Here is a 17,780-nt window from a genome sequence, read left to right on the forward strand (position 1 = left end):
AGTTCTCTGTATTATTACAAAAATTGGATTCAGGATGTAAGAGTGTACAAAAGACAAGAAAATCAAAACCAGACCAATCGTAGACTCCATCAGATACCACCATAGTATACACAACAGTAGGTGACTTAGTTCCTTCCTTCTGTGCTGTTGTACTCTACAGTGATGTCAGCATGCTCATTCAGGTTGTTCAATAAACGCAATAAATACACACTAGGGCTTCAGTTACAGTTTCCACAGAAACATTCTGGAATATTACACTGTGGGGTTTTTTAATTATTATTTTACTTTAGTAAAATAATGGAAATAGGTGGTTTATTACTAAGAAGGCTAGGTGTAGTTTCAGCTACGCTTATAATTATAAGTCATATTAAAAACAGTCTATCACAAGGATGCCATGCTGTTGATCCTTCCTGAACCTGAAGTGTCTTTCTTCCCTGATGGCCAGTAGCAAAACATTTACAGTACTTAGGAAATCTTCCATGAGACCAGAGCCAAGAAAAAAAAAAAAATCTTCCATATACATTTTCTCTCATTGTCAGGTTTAACTCAGTACCTTTAATGTTACTTTACTGTAGTTTGCATGTGTCAATCATACAATTAATTTTATGACTGACAAACAGAAATTAGTTTAATGGAGAGTTCAGGGTTCTTAAATCAAGACAGGCTTTTGGGTTCTCATAATTAATAGAGCAAAACCCAAGCCACACATGCTGTAACTGAAAAGCAAGATGGGCAACAGGTTCATGCACCCGTTGAAGGAATTTCAAAATATACATTGGACTACACTGCAATGATAGCACCTTACACTTCTATTCAGCTGTGATAATTTGTCTGTCATAGTCCATGTTAAAAGAAAAAGTACAAAGACTAAGCAGGGATGTTCACAAGTTAGACCGCAGGAGATCTAAGGAGATGTACGATGAATGGAGGGGGAAGGAAAAAGCACTGCTTGATTAATTTAGAGACTCACAGAAAATTCCAGTCCCAAAGGGATGGTTTAGGGGATGCAAGAGTCTCACGGCTGGTGCAGTCTTCACCCAACACACACCCAGGTCCTCACCAGGCCTCTAATAAAACATGTCTGTCTGCTCATTGTCGGTTCCCTTCTTTATTTAAGAGGAATTTCATTTCAGACACATCTTAGTACCCCCTGCTGTCATACCTGGGACAAGGACATTTCACAAGAACTAACTGTAAGATCTAAGGAAAACATGAGTATTTTAAACCTGTGTTGGCATGTATAAAGCCAAAGATGAGAAGGAAAGCCAGTAGTTAATAAAGAACCAAGAGAAGGGATTCAAAATGGCATAAAGCTAGAGTAGGACTCACTGTCATGCTCTGATTTTGGATGAGAGGAAGGCCCCCTTGCGTTCTAGCCGGCCTCAGACGAGTCTGGGAGGCTAGGGGCGGCTGGACCAACCTCTCACACACCGGAGCGGGGTTTTGCTCATATTCTCAGGAACAGAATTAAGACTCCAAACGGAGTCAAGCACCGGGTAACTTTATTTGCCCAACACCAAGTTTGTAAATGCAAGAGAAAGAAAAAAAGAAAGGAAAGAGAGAAAAAAGCTTCAGTTGCAATAGCAAGCACCACAGAGCTGCAGCATCCCGACAGTCCAGTTCACTTGGTGGGAGAACGTTCCATCCAATGTTGGTCGTTTCTGCTCTTTTATTGTTCATCTCATTGCCTTTCCAAGAATCACGTCGCATATTCCAAGAGCTGGTTTGCTTGGCCACACCCCTTACCTGCCAGTGATACAGATGGCCAACACCATCTCTGGGCCCCTCTGTTTTTTGGGCCTGGGTCTGTGCCCATGTGCAAGGGTAAGGCTAAAATTCTTGCCATGGCTCTGCATTCACATCCACAGGAAAACAGGAAGAAACCAGGAAGCCCCTAGACCTGTAGCTTGACTGGCTTCCAAGGAAACAGGAGTGGGCTTCCAAGAAAACAGTTAAACCATGAGACTAAAGTATTCCTGATGTTCCATTGTTCAGGGGGTGGTTTGATGTTTCAACAATGTTGAGACGAACATTCACCACAGTCTTACATTCACAGAGTGAAATAACAATAGGAAAGTTCTGGCTGAACAATCTTAAGACCATAACAAGTTTTAGTTTTCTCTCATTAGCAAACTATCTCCCCAGACATGAAATTTTATTATCTCATTTTATAAATGCCATTTCATCAGAGCAATCACATAGCCAAAAAAAGGGGATTTTTAACCTAACAGGTGTTGTCAGGTGTAACAGGTTTGTAGGATTCCTGTGCACAAAGTTCACCCAACACATGATATTTGAAAGCACAGCAGTAGTTATTGCTCTGTTACAGCCTTGCCTAAGCAGCTACAGCTCCTAACACAAGCATCTCCTAGCCCATTGTTCTCCCTTTGTGAGAGTCCCACCACCCAGACTACGCCGGAGACACCGCCGAGCAGGAGGGTGATGGTCAGTGGGGTCAGAGCAGAGAAGGGAGGGAGGCGCAGCACCTTCAGGGCGTCCCCTGATGTGCACAGAGTGCTCTGCGTCCTCTCTCCCTCTGCTCCAAGCCGCCTCTGTTCATCCCCTCAGCAGACTCAGGGGCAGAGCACTGAGCAGGCGTTGGTGCACGCGTGGCCAGCGCATGCAGCAAGGCTGCCCAGTATGTGCCGTGCTGGCTAACAGCGGTTCCCGGACAGCAGCACCATCCCGCTCCACAACACCCCTCCCACATGCCCCTCTCCCAGCCAACACCCCTCCCAGCTCCCCCTCTCCCAGGTCACATTCTCACAGCTGTGTGCAGCTTGTCATTCCCCACAGTGGCCCTACACAGACCATCACTGAGATCCCTCACACATGCCACAGCATGGTCCAGAGTTGGGACACTGTGGTACTCCACAACCCATGCCCTTAGGCAGTGTAAATCAGTATCAACAGTAGTCCGAACAATACTAACTAGACATGGTATAGAACAAACCAGGCCTGGCAAACAAATACCATCTACACACACGATCAACAACAGCTGCTTGAACCAACCCCACCCCCATGTCCATCCAGCAAACAGGTTCCATCCAGTTGCTCCCACTAATTGCTGGTCCAGTCGGCGTATCTCTTGCAATTGTGCATGGATGGACTTCAAGTGGTCCCTTAAGTTCATGCAACACGAACCGTCCAAATCCTCACATCCACATCCATGACCTAGGACAAAAAGTCAAAAGCAGCGTGATTTTGAAGCACAGCATGGCATATGCTATCCATATCAAGTAGAAATCAGGAAAAGCTGTACCAGTAGCATTCATAGTATGTTTGAAATAGGTATGATTGCCTGCGTCCAGTGTTCCCAGGATTCCAAGTTCTTGTGGGGGTAATGCAGGTGACTTACCCAGACACAGCAGCCAGCTGCCCCACTGGTTTGGGAGTTCAGGCAACCCCTGGTGTTTTGACGAGTTCGGGCAACTGTGTAACCGTGTCAGTGAACTCACTTGCAGTGAGGGGTACTCCTACCAAGCTCGTCATAAACAGGTTCCGGGGAGTCGCTGTGCTGAGACAAAGGGGATCTCGTCCGGTCACCTTTGCCAATGTCACCCATACGTTTTACTCACGGGAGAAATGTGTGTGCATAAACGTGTCAAAACAAAAAACAGACAAAACCAAGGTTAACATCCCCCCACCTTTTGTCTTTTTTTTTTTTCATTCTCTGCATCAGAATTGCTGTGCAGCTACACTCAACCCATTTGAGTCACCCATGAGGGCGATGGTGACAGCCTGTGAATCACCAGCAGCCACCACTTCAGCTGCAACTGGTCCTGGCTGCCTAGGGGGGCAATACCAAACACATACACCCAAAAACATTTGCGATACAGGGTTGGGTTCAGTATGGGGTGGGGGCATCATCCAAAAACACACAGATGCCAAAAGGCCTGCAGAACAAAGAGATCAGTATCCCTGCTTGGTGGTCAATGCAAATTGACTGCCACTCACATATCACCCCAAAGTGAGTGGTACCTTTATTGGCCTGGCTTAGTAACTTTCCATCAGTAGGAGGGGCAGTTGATCTCCTGCCAGTGCCCGGTTGTATGATCTACCCATCACATGTGTTTAGTACCTCCCAGTCCAATAGGCAATTAAGGCGTCCCACCAATCCTGCACCCCACGGGTGGGAAGGTCAATGCCAACACCCACTGTACCTCTCTCTCAGCAGCCCAATTTGCTACTGTATGATTTCTGAAATGAGAACTCTTGTCTGATTTTATTTCGTTTGGTGTTCCATAGTATGTTTCAATCATACCCAACCAGCAAATAGTGCTACAAGCAGTTGCATATCTACTAGCCAGTTCTGCGGGCGATCACCAAGCACATAAGAAGAAAAGGCCTGAGGTTTGAGAGAAGAACAGGGAGAGATTCTTAAAGCTACCATGATGGGCAAAACAGACTTGGCCTGGGGAAAACCATTCATTACTAAAACCAAAGCAGGAGAATGAGAAACGGAACAAGGTAGCCTCCCTCCACCCCTTCCTCTTCCCGGGCTTAACACCATGTCCACCTCCTTCCCCACCCCGAGCAGGACGGGGTCGGGGGCAGGAAGCAGGAATGGGGATTAGGATCAGTTCATCACACATCACTTTCTGCTGCAGTTTACTACAAGGAAAACTACAATGTTCTTACATTTTGTTATTGTTAATATATACAAAATGAACAGTGTACAATCTCTCACCCCACGAGACCCAAAGGGGCAATACTCTGTCTTTGGCCCAGCTTCCTGCACCTCCATGTTTAATAAGACCTGGGAAGCCAGACAGGGTCCTTGGTCTCATTCACAACAACTCTGATCATAAGAGTGTTTCTATCAACATTCCTCACATAGAAAATCCAAAGCTACTGAGAGGAAAACTAACTCCATCCCTGCCAAAATCAGGACAGTATTCACCCCTTATTCCACACCACCTACTTCATGCTTATACCTACACACACAGATTGCTTATACCTGTCTAGGAAACTCTTCTTTTCCTCCAGATTGTAATCCATTAATTTGTCTGTTCTCACTGCCTGTCCATTTCCACTTAAACATCTTATAACTTAACACTGCGCCTTGCACAGCAACACCACCAACCTGGATGTGTCACTTGTTCCAACAGGGTCAACCTGTGACACCACACACACCAGAACACTCAGCTACAGTACAAATAGAAATCAGCTGGAATAAGCTTACATCCACATCAACAACACCAAACAGTGACAAAACTAAGACAGTGTCAACACAAAGGACACACACACAAACACACCACCTCTCTCACGATCAGTCAAAGCTCCAAAGACTGAGGGCTCCTTGCCCCGCCACCCACATGGGACAGCGCAATCTTGGCACAGCACACACGCCACTGACCAAGCCCTGTCCACTCACTCCTTACTCCTGGGACAGCACACTCTTGGACACCATGCAGCCTACTGACCAAGCCCCGTCCACTTGCTCCTTATTTCCCACTTCCTGGGTCATTTGTGCTACAGGAATCCCATCCTCATCACCTATTTATCTAAGTAGTTCGTAGGATTCCTACGCACAAAGTTCACCCAGAATATGATATTGAAAAGCACAACAGTATTTATTGCTCTGTTATAGCCTTGCCTAAGCAGTTAGAGCTCCTAACACAACCAGTTCCTACCCCACTGTTTTCCCTCTGTGAGAGTCCCACCACCCAGACTACGCCGGAGACACCGCCGAGCAGGAGGGTGATGGTCAGCGGGGTCAGAGCAGAGAAGGGAGGGAGGCGCAGCACCTTCAGGGCGTCCCCTGTTGTGCGCAGAGTGCTCTGCGTCCTCTCTCCCTCTGCTCCGAGCCGCCTCTGGTTATCCCCTCAGCAGATTCAGGGGCAGAGCACTGAGCAGGCGTTGGTGCACGCGTGGCCAGCCCATGCAGCAAGGCTGCCCAGTACGTGCTGTGCTGCCTAACAGCGGTTCCCGGACAGCAGCACCATCCTGCTCCTCAACACCCCTCCCGGCTCCCCCTCTCCCAGCCAACAACACCGCTCCTGGCTCCCCCTCTCCCAGGTCACATTCTCACAGCTGTGTGCAGCTTGTCATTTTCCACAGTGGCCCTACACAGACCATCACTGAGATCCCTCACACATGCCACCACAGGGTTCGTAGTTGGGACACTGTGGTACTCCACAACCCATGCCCTTAAGCATTGTAGAGCTGTATCAACAATAGTCCACAACAATACTAACTAGACATGGTATAGAACAAACCAGGCCTGGCAAACAAATACCATCTACACACACGATCAACAACAGCTGCTTGAACCAACCCCACCCCCATGTCCATCCAGCAAACAGGTTCCATCCAGTTGCTCCCACTAATTGCTGGTTCAACCAGCATATCTCTTGCAGTTGTGCATGGATGGACTTCAAGGGGTCCCTTAAGTTCATGCAACACAAACCATCCAAGTCCTCACAGCCACATCCATGACCTAGGACAAAGTCAAAAGCAGCGTGATTTTGAAGCACAGCATGGCATATGCTATCCATATCAAGTAGAAATCAGGAAAAGCTGTACCAGTAGCATTCGTAGTATGTTTGAAATAGGTACGATTGCCTGCGTCCAGTGTTCCCAGGATTCCAAGTTCTTGTGGGGGTAATGCAGGTGACTTACCCAGACACGGCAGCCACCTGCCCCACTGGTTTGGGAGTCCAGGCAACCCCTGGTGTTTTGACGAGTTCGGGCAACTGCGTAACCGTGTCAGTGAACTCACTTGCAGTGAGGGGTACTCCTACCAAGCTCGTCATAAACGGGTTCCGGGGAGTCGCTGTGCTGAGACAAAGGGGATCTCGTCCGGTCACCTTTGCCAATGTCACCCATATGTTTTACTCACGGGAGAAATGTGTGTGCATAAACGTGTCAAAACAAAAAACAGACAAAACCAAGGTTAACATCCCCCCACCTTTTGTCTTTTTTTTTTTTTCATTCTCTGCATCAGAATTGCTGTGCAGCTACACTCAACCCTTTTGATTCACCCATGAGGGCGATGGTGACAGCCTGTGAATCACCAGCAGCCACCACTTCAGCTGCAACTGGTCCTGGCTGCCCAGGGGGGTGATACCAAACACATACACCCAAAAACATTTGCAATACAGGGTTGGGTTCAGTGTGGAGTGGGGGAAATCATCCACAAACACACAGATGCTAGAAGGCCTGTAGAATAAAGAGATCAGAATCCCTGCTTGGTGGTCAATGCAAATTGAGCGCCACTCTCGTTTCACCCCAGAGTGAGTGGTACCTCTTTTGGCCTGGCTCGGTAACTTCCCTATCAATAGGAGGGGCAGTTGATCTCCTGCCAGTGCCCGGTTGTATGATCTACCCATCACATGTGTTTTGTGCCTCCCAGTCTACACCATTGCTGTTTCAATAGACCATTCTGGCATTTCAGCAATCCTGCACCCCATGGGTGGGAAGGTCAATGCCACACCCACTGTATCTCTCTCAGCAGCCCAATTTGCTGCTGTGTGATTTCTGAAATGAGAACTGTTGTCCGGTTGTATTTCGATTGGTGTTCCATAGTATGTTTCAGTCATATCCAACCAGCAAATAGTACTATAAGCATTTGCATATCTACTAGCCAATTCTGCGCTGCTCCCTGGGCACATAAGAGAAAAAAAAAAAAAAAACAAAAACACACAAAAAAAACCCTGGCCTGAGGTTTGTGACAAGAACAGGGAGAGATTCTTAAAGCTACCGTGATGGGCAAAACAGACTTGACCTGGGGAAAACTATTCATTCATTACTAAAACCAAAGCAGGAGAATGAGAAACGGAACAAGGTAACCTGCCCCCACCTCTCCCTCTTCCCGTGCTTAACACCATGTCCACCTCCTTCCCCACCCTGAGCAGGACAGGGGTGGAGGGCGGGAAGCAGGAATGGAGATTAGGGTCAGTTCATCACATCACTTTCTGCTGCAGTTTACTACAAGGAAAACTACAACAATAACAAAATGTAAGAACATTAATATATACAAAATGAACAGTGTACAGTCTCTCACCACCCAATGTCCAAACGAGTGATACTCTGTCTTTGGCCCAGCTTCCTGCATCTGCATGTTAACGAGACTTGGGAAGCCAGACAGGGTCCTTGGTCTCATTAACAACAACAACTATCATCAGAGTGTTTCTATCAACATTCCTCACATACAAAATCCAAAGCTACTGAGAGGAAAACTAACTCCATCCCTGCCAAAATCAGGACAGTATCCACCCCTTATTCTACACCACCTACTTCATGCTTATACCTACACACACAAATTGCTTATACCTGTCTAGGAAACTCTTTTCCTCCAGATTGTAATCCATTAATTTGTCTGTTCACACTGCCTGTCCATTTCCACTTAAACATCTTAGAACTTAACGCTGCGCCTTGCACAGCAACACCACCAACCTGGTTGTGTCACTTGTTACAACAGGGTCAACCTGTGACACCACACACACCAGAACACTCAGCTATGGCACAAATAGAAAATCAGCTGGAATAAGCTTACATCCACATCAACACCACCAAACAGTGACAAAACTAAGACAGTGTCAACACAAAGGACACACACACAAACACACCACCTCTCTCACGATCAGTCAAAGCTCCAAAGACTGAGGGCTCCTTGCCCCGCCACCCACATGGGACAGCGCAATCTTGGCACAGCACACACTGCTCCTTATTTCCCACTTCCTGGGTCATTTGTGCTACAGGAATCCCATCCTCATCACCTATTTATCTAACTGGTTCATAGGATTCCTGTGCACAAAGTTCACCCAACACATGATATTTGAAAGCACAGCAGTAGTTATTGCTCTGTTATAGCCTTGCCTAAGCAGTTCCAGCTCCCAGCAGAAGCAGCTCCTAGCCCATTATTTTCCCTCTGTGAGAGTCCCACCACCCCAACTACGCCAGAGACACCGCCGAGCAGGAGGGTGATGGTCAGCGGGGTCAGAGCAGAGAAGGGAGGGAGGCGCAGCACCTTCAGGGCGTCCCCTGTTGTGCGCAGAGTGCTCTGCGTCCTCTCTCCCTCTGCTCCGAGCCGCCTCTGGTTATCCCCTCAGCAGATTCAGGGGCAGAGCACTGAGCAGGCGTTGGTGCACGCGTGGCCAGCGCATGCAGCAAGGCTGCCCAGTACGTGCCGTGCTGGCTAACGGCGGTTCCCAGACAGCAGCACCATCCTGCTCCAGAACACCCCTCCCGGCTCCCCTGCTCCAAGGTCACATCCTCACAGCTGTGTCCAGCTTGTCATTCCCCACAGTGGCCCTACACAGACCATCACTGAGATCCTTCACACATCCGGCTGCTATGTTTCATTTTGATCCCTCCTCCTTCCTACTTCAAATAAGGAAAAAAAAATTATACAGAAAATAAACATTTGGACAGAATTTCGGTAAATTTTATAAGCACATGTCAATATGCAAAACTGATGTCATATTTTCTTTTTTATTTTACTCAATTTTATTACTTGCTTGTCTACTGAAATACAATCATTTGTTCTTTGCTGTTTTCATAGTTATTATATAACATACGACAAGACGACTTCTTCAACTTATGAATTAAGAATTGGAGCGCTCTGCTTTTAGTCTGAATGGGCCAAAACTGTATAGGAAAAAGAAATTAATCATATAATTTCCAACTAAAGCAAGCAACAATGAGGAAAGCACTTCAGGTGTGCTTAAGTGTTCATTTGAAATAAAGTTGAATTGAAGAAAGAAGATATTTTGAAAGTTTCCAAGTGTTTAGGATGAAAACAGTGACAGTACCAGAGAGAGCATGGGCCTTTAAGCTCTCCTCATCGTATCTACAGGAAAGCAGATCACATGGTGGGTGCTAATAGATGGAAAAGAAGGGGTACATCTCATTACTGTATTTGCACCTGTGTGCTGTTAATGATCTTAAGTTCACTAACAAAAAAAAAAAAAAACCAAACCTAGTAGGAACAGATGACGTATTCCTATCAGTAGAAAATAAAGACTGCATGTTTTGAAGTATTTTTCCCCAAATAGATGATTCGTATTGCCAAGAAATATCAGATACATTTTAGACTTGTATCTTTGCAACACACACAGAGAACAATTACTCTTTGTACAAAGCTAGCAAAGCGTGTAAACTAATTTACTGCATCGATGCCTGTAATTAATGTTTCCTAACTCATCTCAGATCATATATACTGCATCACACCTGTAATTTGTCCAGGTCATTGGTAATACATTGCTGCAGTAATACTAAAAAAAAATAAATCCATTCATATGCTGTGTTTTCTTCTTATAAAGCAAAGATTACTGTTCATGCTGTCTTAGAGCCTGTTTCCCTAGAGTATCCAAAACCATAAATTCTTTAAAGTCTGTGTAGATGTGATAAAGAATTAAGGAAATTACAGTAGAAACGAGAGAAGCAGCGGTAGAAGAAAAATACCGCATGGTTTTCCTCTGCATATAATACACTCCCAGGTATTCATCTCCTGAACGCACCATGGCACAGGAGCTGAATAGTGGAGAAGAACGTAGGAAGCTACTTATAATCACCTGAATGCTGGAAAAAGTGCAAACGTCCCTTTGACCTATGACCACTGGCAGGTCACAGTCAAGATTGTTAGTTAGAATCTCATCATCTTCTGGTTCCGCTCAACAGATTTTAAATGTCCAATGTATACTGCAACTCAGTATACTGAATCAAGAATAAAATCATATTAAGGTCTTTCCCAGATGGTTTTACTAAACGATTCTATTTTCACATGTGAGAACAATAATAATTTTTGAGGGAAGATTATCCAGCACAAGTAGATTCCATGACAACTGCTTCAGAATGACTGAAAAAATAGGATAAGCTCCACAAGAAGTACAGACCTACAGAAAAAGTGCAGGCTACGCTTTAGAGGAATATTGTTGCAGCAAATACACAGCAAGCAAAACAAACATCAGACAAATTGTTAGTGAATGCTGCATGGGGATGTCACATGTTCCACAAGACAAAAGCAAGGCTACAGAGGTGACCAAGGGACTCCAGCAGTGTCTCCAATACCTTACCTTACACTTCTACATAATACTTCAGATACGCAAAACCTTCTATTACCAACTTATCATTAGCATTACCTAAAATTTCACCAAGTCCAACACAAGAAGATAACATTAGAAGATGGCATTCAGCTCTAAAAAATGTGCCCTCACCTGAGGACTTTGTTTGTAAAAAGGAAATACTGCCAAATAATTTGAGATGCAACACTAAATGTATACTGAAATAAAGTTGCACAAGATGTTTCAGAGTCAAAACAGTAATTCCGGAACTATTTTTAAGAATTCACCTTAATACTGTCTAGTTAGGGGGGAGGGGGGGGCGGGAAGAAAAATAAAAAAGAGAGCCCTCCATTAAATGAAATTATTAATGGCAGTTTTAATCTTGAAAAAAAAAAAAGAGAGCATGAGAAGGGAAGGAAAACTTAAGGGCAAGCCAGTTACCTCTTTCACCATCTCCAAGAAAAGCAATATTTTTGCTGGGATTACAGTAACAATGAGCAGGGAAATGCCCCATGAGTTGTCAGCCCCAGATGTGATGAATTTGGCTCACAAGCATTGAAACTTACGGTACAGTAAATACCACACATGGTGAGTTTTTCCATATAAAGTGAAAGAACATTTTGATATACCCAGTGAACTGCTTAACTTCCACCCTCATCATTTGGCTACCATTAAATAAAGCTCAGTTGAAAGACTGAGTAAATATGGTGACAGAATGACAATGAAACTATTAAGTTTGCCTGATCTATATTAGACAGTGATCCAAATGGGGCATCACTGGCAAAAAGTCAGCTCTGGTCAAACCCTAGAAAATAACTTAGATTGAAAGCTCTTCCAGTATCACCTAGAGTCCTTCCTCTCTGCCAACGACATGACTTTCTTGAGCATTCTGCTGTCCTCTGTCTGTTGCCTCAAAATTCATTGTCTGCACTGGCCCAGGAGAAGCTTCATGAGCTTTTTTTTCATTGAACTAAAAAGAACTAGCATGTAATTGGAATTTTTGTTGATTGTTCTATAATAAAAAAAAAAAAAACAAAGTTTTTTTTTTCTGTCTGCAAAGTTTTTGAAAACTAAAAACCTCACACTGTTAAGACTTTTGATAGAAAGGGGAGAAGTCATTGACAATTGCAATACAGCAATTATTGGATAACTTACCTTCAGGGAAAGTGTTTTTGTAACTTCTAATTGGAGATTTAGTTAAGATCTGAATCAAGAGGGTTTATATTCATTCCTTATATTGTATTTTAATTGCTTTTTACAGTCTGTCTGAAAGTGCCACAAGGTACAGAGTTATAATTTGAAGATATTATAAATTTTCCTTTGGGAAGTGTGAAAAGTCAGCAGCAGAGGGGAGCAGAGAGAACACAGTACTCCAAAGGAACTGCCTCCATCCAAGCAGATGCCTCTGGGAATTAAGTACATTGCTTCCTTCACCAATTTTAAATTTGTCCCTCTGCTGAAACAGCTATTACATTACTTGAAGGTGCAGTCTTGCTTCTTTCTTGATCTTTTCTCTCATTTATGTTTTACATGATCAGCTGAGAATATCTTAAGAACTGTTAAGGGCAAAAACATACCTTGAGGTTCATGCAAATGAGAATCAGGCTCCACATTTTAATAACTGATGCCTGTAAACTTTCTGCTTGCTCATTAGCAGAAAGATGTGTCAAGTTATAGAAGTGGTATGGATACTGACAGTAAATGAGTTCCAGGGGGTTTTGGTCTGCATCTTCTATTTCCTAACATTTTAGTTAGACTTTGCAGACTCTAATATGAAACAGTAGTGATGATGCCAGCCGGGTTTTGTGGAAATTACTGTAAAAGCTATAACTTTTTATAGCGAACCACAAGTTCTTACTACACCTAGTAAGCGTGCCTTTAGTACTTCCATAGCCCACCATAAAAAAAATTCTGCCTGAAGTTATTCTCTATTAAATTGTTAGACAACTTCTTATTAAAACAGTTTGAAAGCTTCCTGGAAACATTAAAATAAAATACTGAGATTACTTTTAATACTGGACTGTCTCTTTGTAAGGTCACCGTTTTGGAGAATAACCTGTTTTACAACCAGATGCATTCCTGAGAGGGGGAGCATGTAATAGTATTAGTACTGTACCACCTGGAATGTCTTATAAGAGAGTTTGGTGTGTCTCAGCAAAAATCCATTCCAGAAGAATTCAATCAATTCTTGGGAGAACTTTCTGATGTGAAAAAATAATTGAGTGCTTGACATCTAGCTTTATAGGTCAAACACTGAAAAGGTAATATCTTGGCAATAAATTGGGATGAAATTGTAGAATTTTAGTGGTGAGGTAAGTTTGCGGTTTTGTGGAACACATGGTTTGGATGATGTGGGTTTCAGAGAGTGTTTTCCATTAGGACAATAGCAAAACAAAAGCAGTGTATTTGTGGGTTTTTCTTCCCAACTTGATAGGTTTAAAATTAACCATTTTATGCCAAGCTAACTGACCTAGAGCTTAACTCAGGAAAGAATATACCTCTTTCTGAATCAACTGTCTTGTTCCACGACTTAGTCTGCTTTTTCCACGGGGAAAAAATGATTCTAATGAAAAAGATTATCTCCTTCTCACAGTGTGGCCTATTGTATGCTCATAAATTACTAGGGCTATAGTACATACAGTAACTTAATTGTAAGTATTATCTACCTTCTAATTCTGCTGACATACATCTTGATTGATGGGTTGGTAAAAAAAGTCTTAGTAATCAGGTATTTTATAGGATTACTCTAGTGATTAAACAAGTGGTGATCTAGTGCTATCAGAAGACCTTTTCACACAAATAGCAGCTTTAGCATCTTCTTTTGATAGGTTTTCATATTTTATTTTACTTAATTCCTCCTTAGGAAAGGGAACAAATAAGAGATATAGTAACCTACCTACAAGCTGAAATGGGGTTTGAAAGGAGGGAGTTGCATGGCTCTAAACAAGAGCTTGCATTTGTTTTGCTCAGAGTTTGCAGCAGAGATATACAGACGACATAGGTGACCTTTAAAAGGTCCCTTCCAACCCAAACTATTATATGTTTCTGTGATTCTGACATATTTCATGCTGCTACTAGTAAGCCATGAAACAGTAACAGCATGTGGTTATTTGTGCTTTTCTATATTTAAAAACCCCTGAAAATAAGAATAAAGGAAGTTGCTTAAAACCACAACATCAGCATAGGTTATAAATGCTGAAGACATTGATTCTCAGATTATGTATTCGTCACCTTGACAGTGACACTGAAAGGCCATAATCCCACAGATCAGGAAAATATTAAAAAAAAGGACTTTTAGGAAAAATAGTGTTTCTCATTCTTTTTTGGGTATAATTTTTCTGTTTTCTTTGGACCCTCAGAATGATCTGACATAAGTAATTTCAACATTTGCTATTTCAAGTTTCCAGCTTTGATTTTCTAGTGAATGTGAGATTATAATTTCACTTTTGGTTTTGCCTATTTTTGCTTTCCACTGTGCTTATCATGAAGTCATCCCTGATCCTTACATAAGTTTAAATGTAAATTTTGACTAGATGGCCACCATAATACTATCTGTGCTTCCCCCCCCCGCCCCCATTCCACTCCTTAAAGTAAGTTACTTAAGTTACTTTGCCTTTCTTCAAAGACATCTGAAAATAATGTAAAAGACCATACATTTCATCTTTTTTTTTTTTTAACCTTAAAGAGAAGAGACTGTTTCTTCTCCTTTGAGATCAGGCTAGCATTCAGGGTTCACACTTGTCACACTTCTGACTTTTTTTTTCCCCTCAACTCCCACTACAAAAACAGTGTAGAAGAACAATGTGGCAAGTCTGTTTAAGAACCCTCAATTATTTTCCATGACATTTCAAGAGTCCTGTTACTCAGCTTTCAAAGCCTGTTCTATAACACTAAACCAGAATCTATCAGTGCAAGTACTAGATATAATTTTTGAATCATCACACCCACTCCAGAGAAGAAAAAACATGAAGTGTAGAGTTGAAACCAGATGGTAGTGGTAATTCAATAAAAGACAAACAAACAGGAGCAAATACCTGTTATCAGTGCAGAATTTTAGATTTACCAAATATGCAATGCACATATATAAATAAACCTGCACTGTGTTTGGGATGGCATTGTGCTTTATCACAACTTCAAGGTTTTTGCAGCACATAAATATTCACCACCAGGAACGGCTATTTAACATCTGATTAGACATATCTGACTATTTATTGCACTGTGGTTCTACTACTGTAAACACCATATCATGCCACCAAACTAAAATGTATGTGATGCCACATTAAATCATTCTAAAAAGCAATTCTCTCCATTAAGAAAGTTAGTTTTAAAATATGAAGTCTCGGTTACACCAGTCAAACAGCTTGTTGAATAGAGAGACCAATGCCCACTTTTGCATTTCCTCTTCAGCAGCTGATAGCTACAGCCTCTCCTATCTCCGGTCACAGAGAATTACAGAGCTGCAGTAGCCCAGAGGAGAGAGTCTACAAAGGCAGATTTCAACCTTTATTTCCCACACTATCATCAGAGACTAGGTCTGGGTGTCCACAGGCGGAAACTAGGGAAAGCCAACCTGCTCTTAGATTTAAATTCACAGCAAAGAAAAAAAAAAAAAAAAAAAACACACACACCACACCAAAACACACACACACAAAACCACCACCAAAACCACAAAACAAACAAACAAAAAAACCCAAAACTTGCCGAAATCACTGATAACAACAACCACTGTCATGCTATGAGGCTGATAAATTATTAGAATCCTAATTACTTAAAAAAACCCAAACAAACAAACAATTTGCCCAAAGATTTTTAAACAGCAGTGATGCTCGGGGCTTGCTTTGTTTGTCTGTTCTTTGTTAAAGAAATCCACCCTATCCAGAAGAGTCCTCCAAGGATTCAAAATCGCAGACAGTTTCTGCTCCAAGTACTTCCAGCAATTGTTGGCATCTTTTAAGACTGCCTGGGTAGAATTTATTAACATATATAGCCAGAGCTCTATCCTCTATTGAAAGGTAATATAACACACATTCCCTGACAGATTAAAGCAAGCTGTACTATAAATTGTGCAGATTGAGCCCTCTTACATGGCTTATCCTAATCATAGCTCTGCCATTTGCTTCTCATGACAGGATAAAAATAAAAGTCCCATAAAACTAAAATAAAATAGACAGTCTGCCATTCCTTCCTTAGAAAACATTTGTCAGAATCTCTTCAAAAATAATTGGGAAGAAAATGTGCTGAATTCTACAATCTATTGAGCCATTTTTAAAGCTTGTCCAGGCATGTTAAAAGACGGCATTCTTTATGATCAGCTAGCTTGGGAGAGGATGTACTTTATTTTCTCAAGAGCCTTTCACAGTTTGCTTTTTCCCTCCTTTAAGAAAAAGTTTCCCCTTGACTTAAATATTTATCCAGTGAGCAAGAAACAGGGAAACATTTAGGTTCACTTACTGTTCTACAGTCTTCAGTGATCTAAACTGTTTTCCCCCATACTTTTTTCCTACAGCCTCCATTTTTTTTTTCCTTTCTCCCCCCTCTCTACAGCATCTGCTTTTGAACTGTTAGTGCTTAATGAAAGCAGCGTGGAAGTCTTTTGCTATATGTGGAAAAAAAAAACAACACAGCTTATGGTACATTCTTCAGCCCTTTTCAAATACAGCTGCTGAATAAAACCTGAACTCTTGTAGTGCTGCAGACTGAGGCTGGTATCTTCAGCAAGGGATGTTTCCCTTCTTGGTAAGGAAATGGCCTCTGTAACTATGGGCTATTCTGCAAAGGATGGATTTTGGAAACTCAGTATTCACCTGTAACTACAAAGATTCACATTTGGGAGGTGGTGTGGCATTCCAGTGATACAGCAAGGCAGAAATATTTAAGAGAAGGATTGCTTCCTGCTAGAGATAGTGTGGTAGAAAAAACAAGCAACAACTAGAACTGTTTTCTGCACAAGTGGAAAAGGTGCAATGCTCTTTCTCAACAGGAGATGAGGAAAGTAGGTTGACCCATTTGACTTCAAGGTCTGTGCAGCAAAGCCTGGGAATAGTGACAGAACAATTCCTGGGTTGAACATCCTTCTTGGTATTTCTCCCTACCAATATGAAGTAGAGGTGCCTTTGTAAAGGACAAAAAAGATGAGTTGTGAGCTATTGCCCCCAAAAAATGACAGACTGCAACATCTACTTCACAACACATAGGATAGCCCTAGAACAACAGTTACTATGGTTTCAACACAGAAAAGACCAAATTAAACAGCTGTGTTCTGCATACACAGGGACTTTTCAACAGCAAAGAGTGGCTTAGTACTTGAGAGTTCAAGATCAGTTGCAAGCTACTTCTACGTAATCTTCTGTTTTCATAAAGACTTAAGCTTTACTAGAAGCTTTATAAGCTTTTGTAATCAGAAAGATGCAGTTTAGTTAGCCACACAATTTATTTAAAATAATTTACAGCAATATTTCAGACACTTCTGTGGCATTTCATTTGATTCTTTCCACTATTCCCATGTTCAAGCATCTCTACTGGCAACCTCCCTTAGAAATACTGTGATGTTTCCTTATGGGTCACACCGACTGGTCCAAAGAAACCAAGCAGAATGATTGATGCAACTCAGGGCCCAGTATAGTTACAACACTGCAATTACACCAAATCAGCAAAGTAATTGAAGCAAAGAGTAATAAAGCCAGTCTTAACAGTGCTTGGCTTCACTACAATTTGTCATATCCAGTTGGATTAATGTCTCAGTTAATAGCTACAGGCACGTCAGGTAGTTTA

Source organism: Chlamydotis macqueenii, chromosome 8 (assembly GCF_036417535.1).
Source record: "Chlamydotis macqueenii isolate bChlMac1 chromosome 8, bChlMac1.mat, whole genome shotgun sequence".
NCBI lineage: Eukaryota > Metazoa > Chordata > Aves > Otidiformes > Otididae > Chlamydotis > Chlamydotis macqueenii.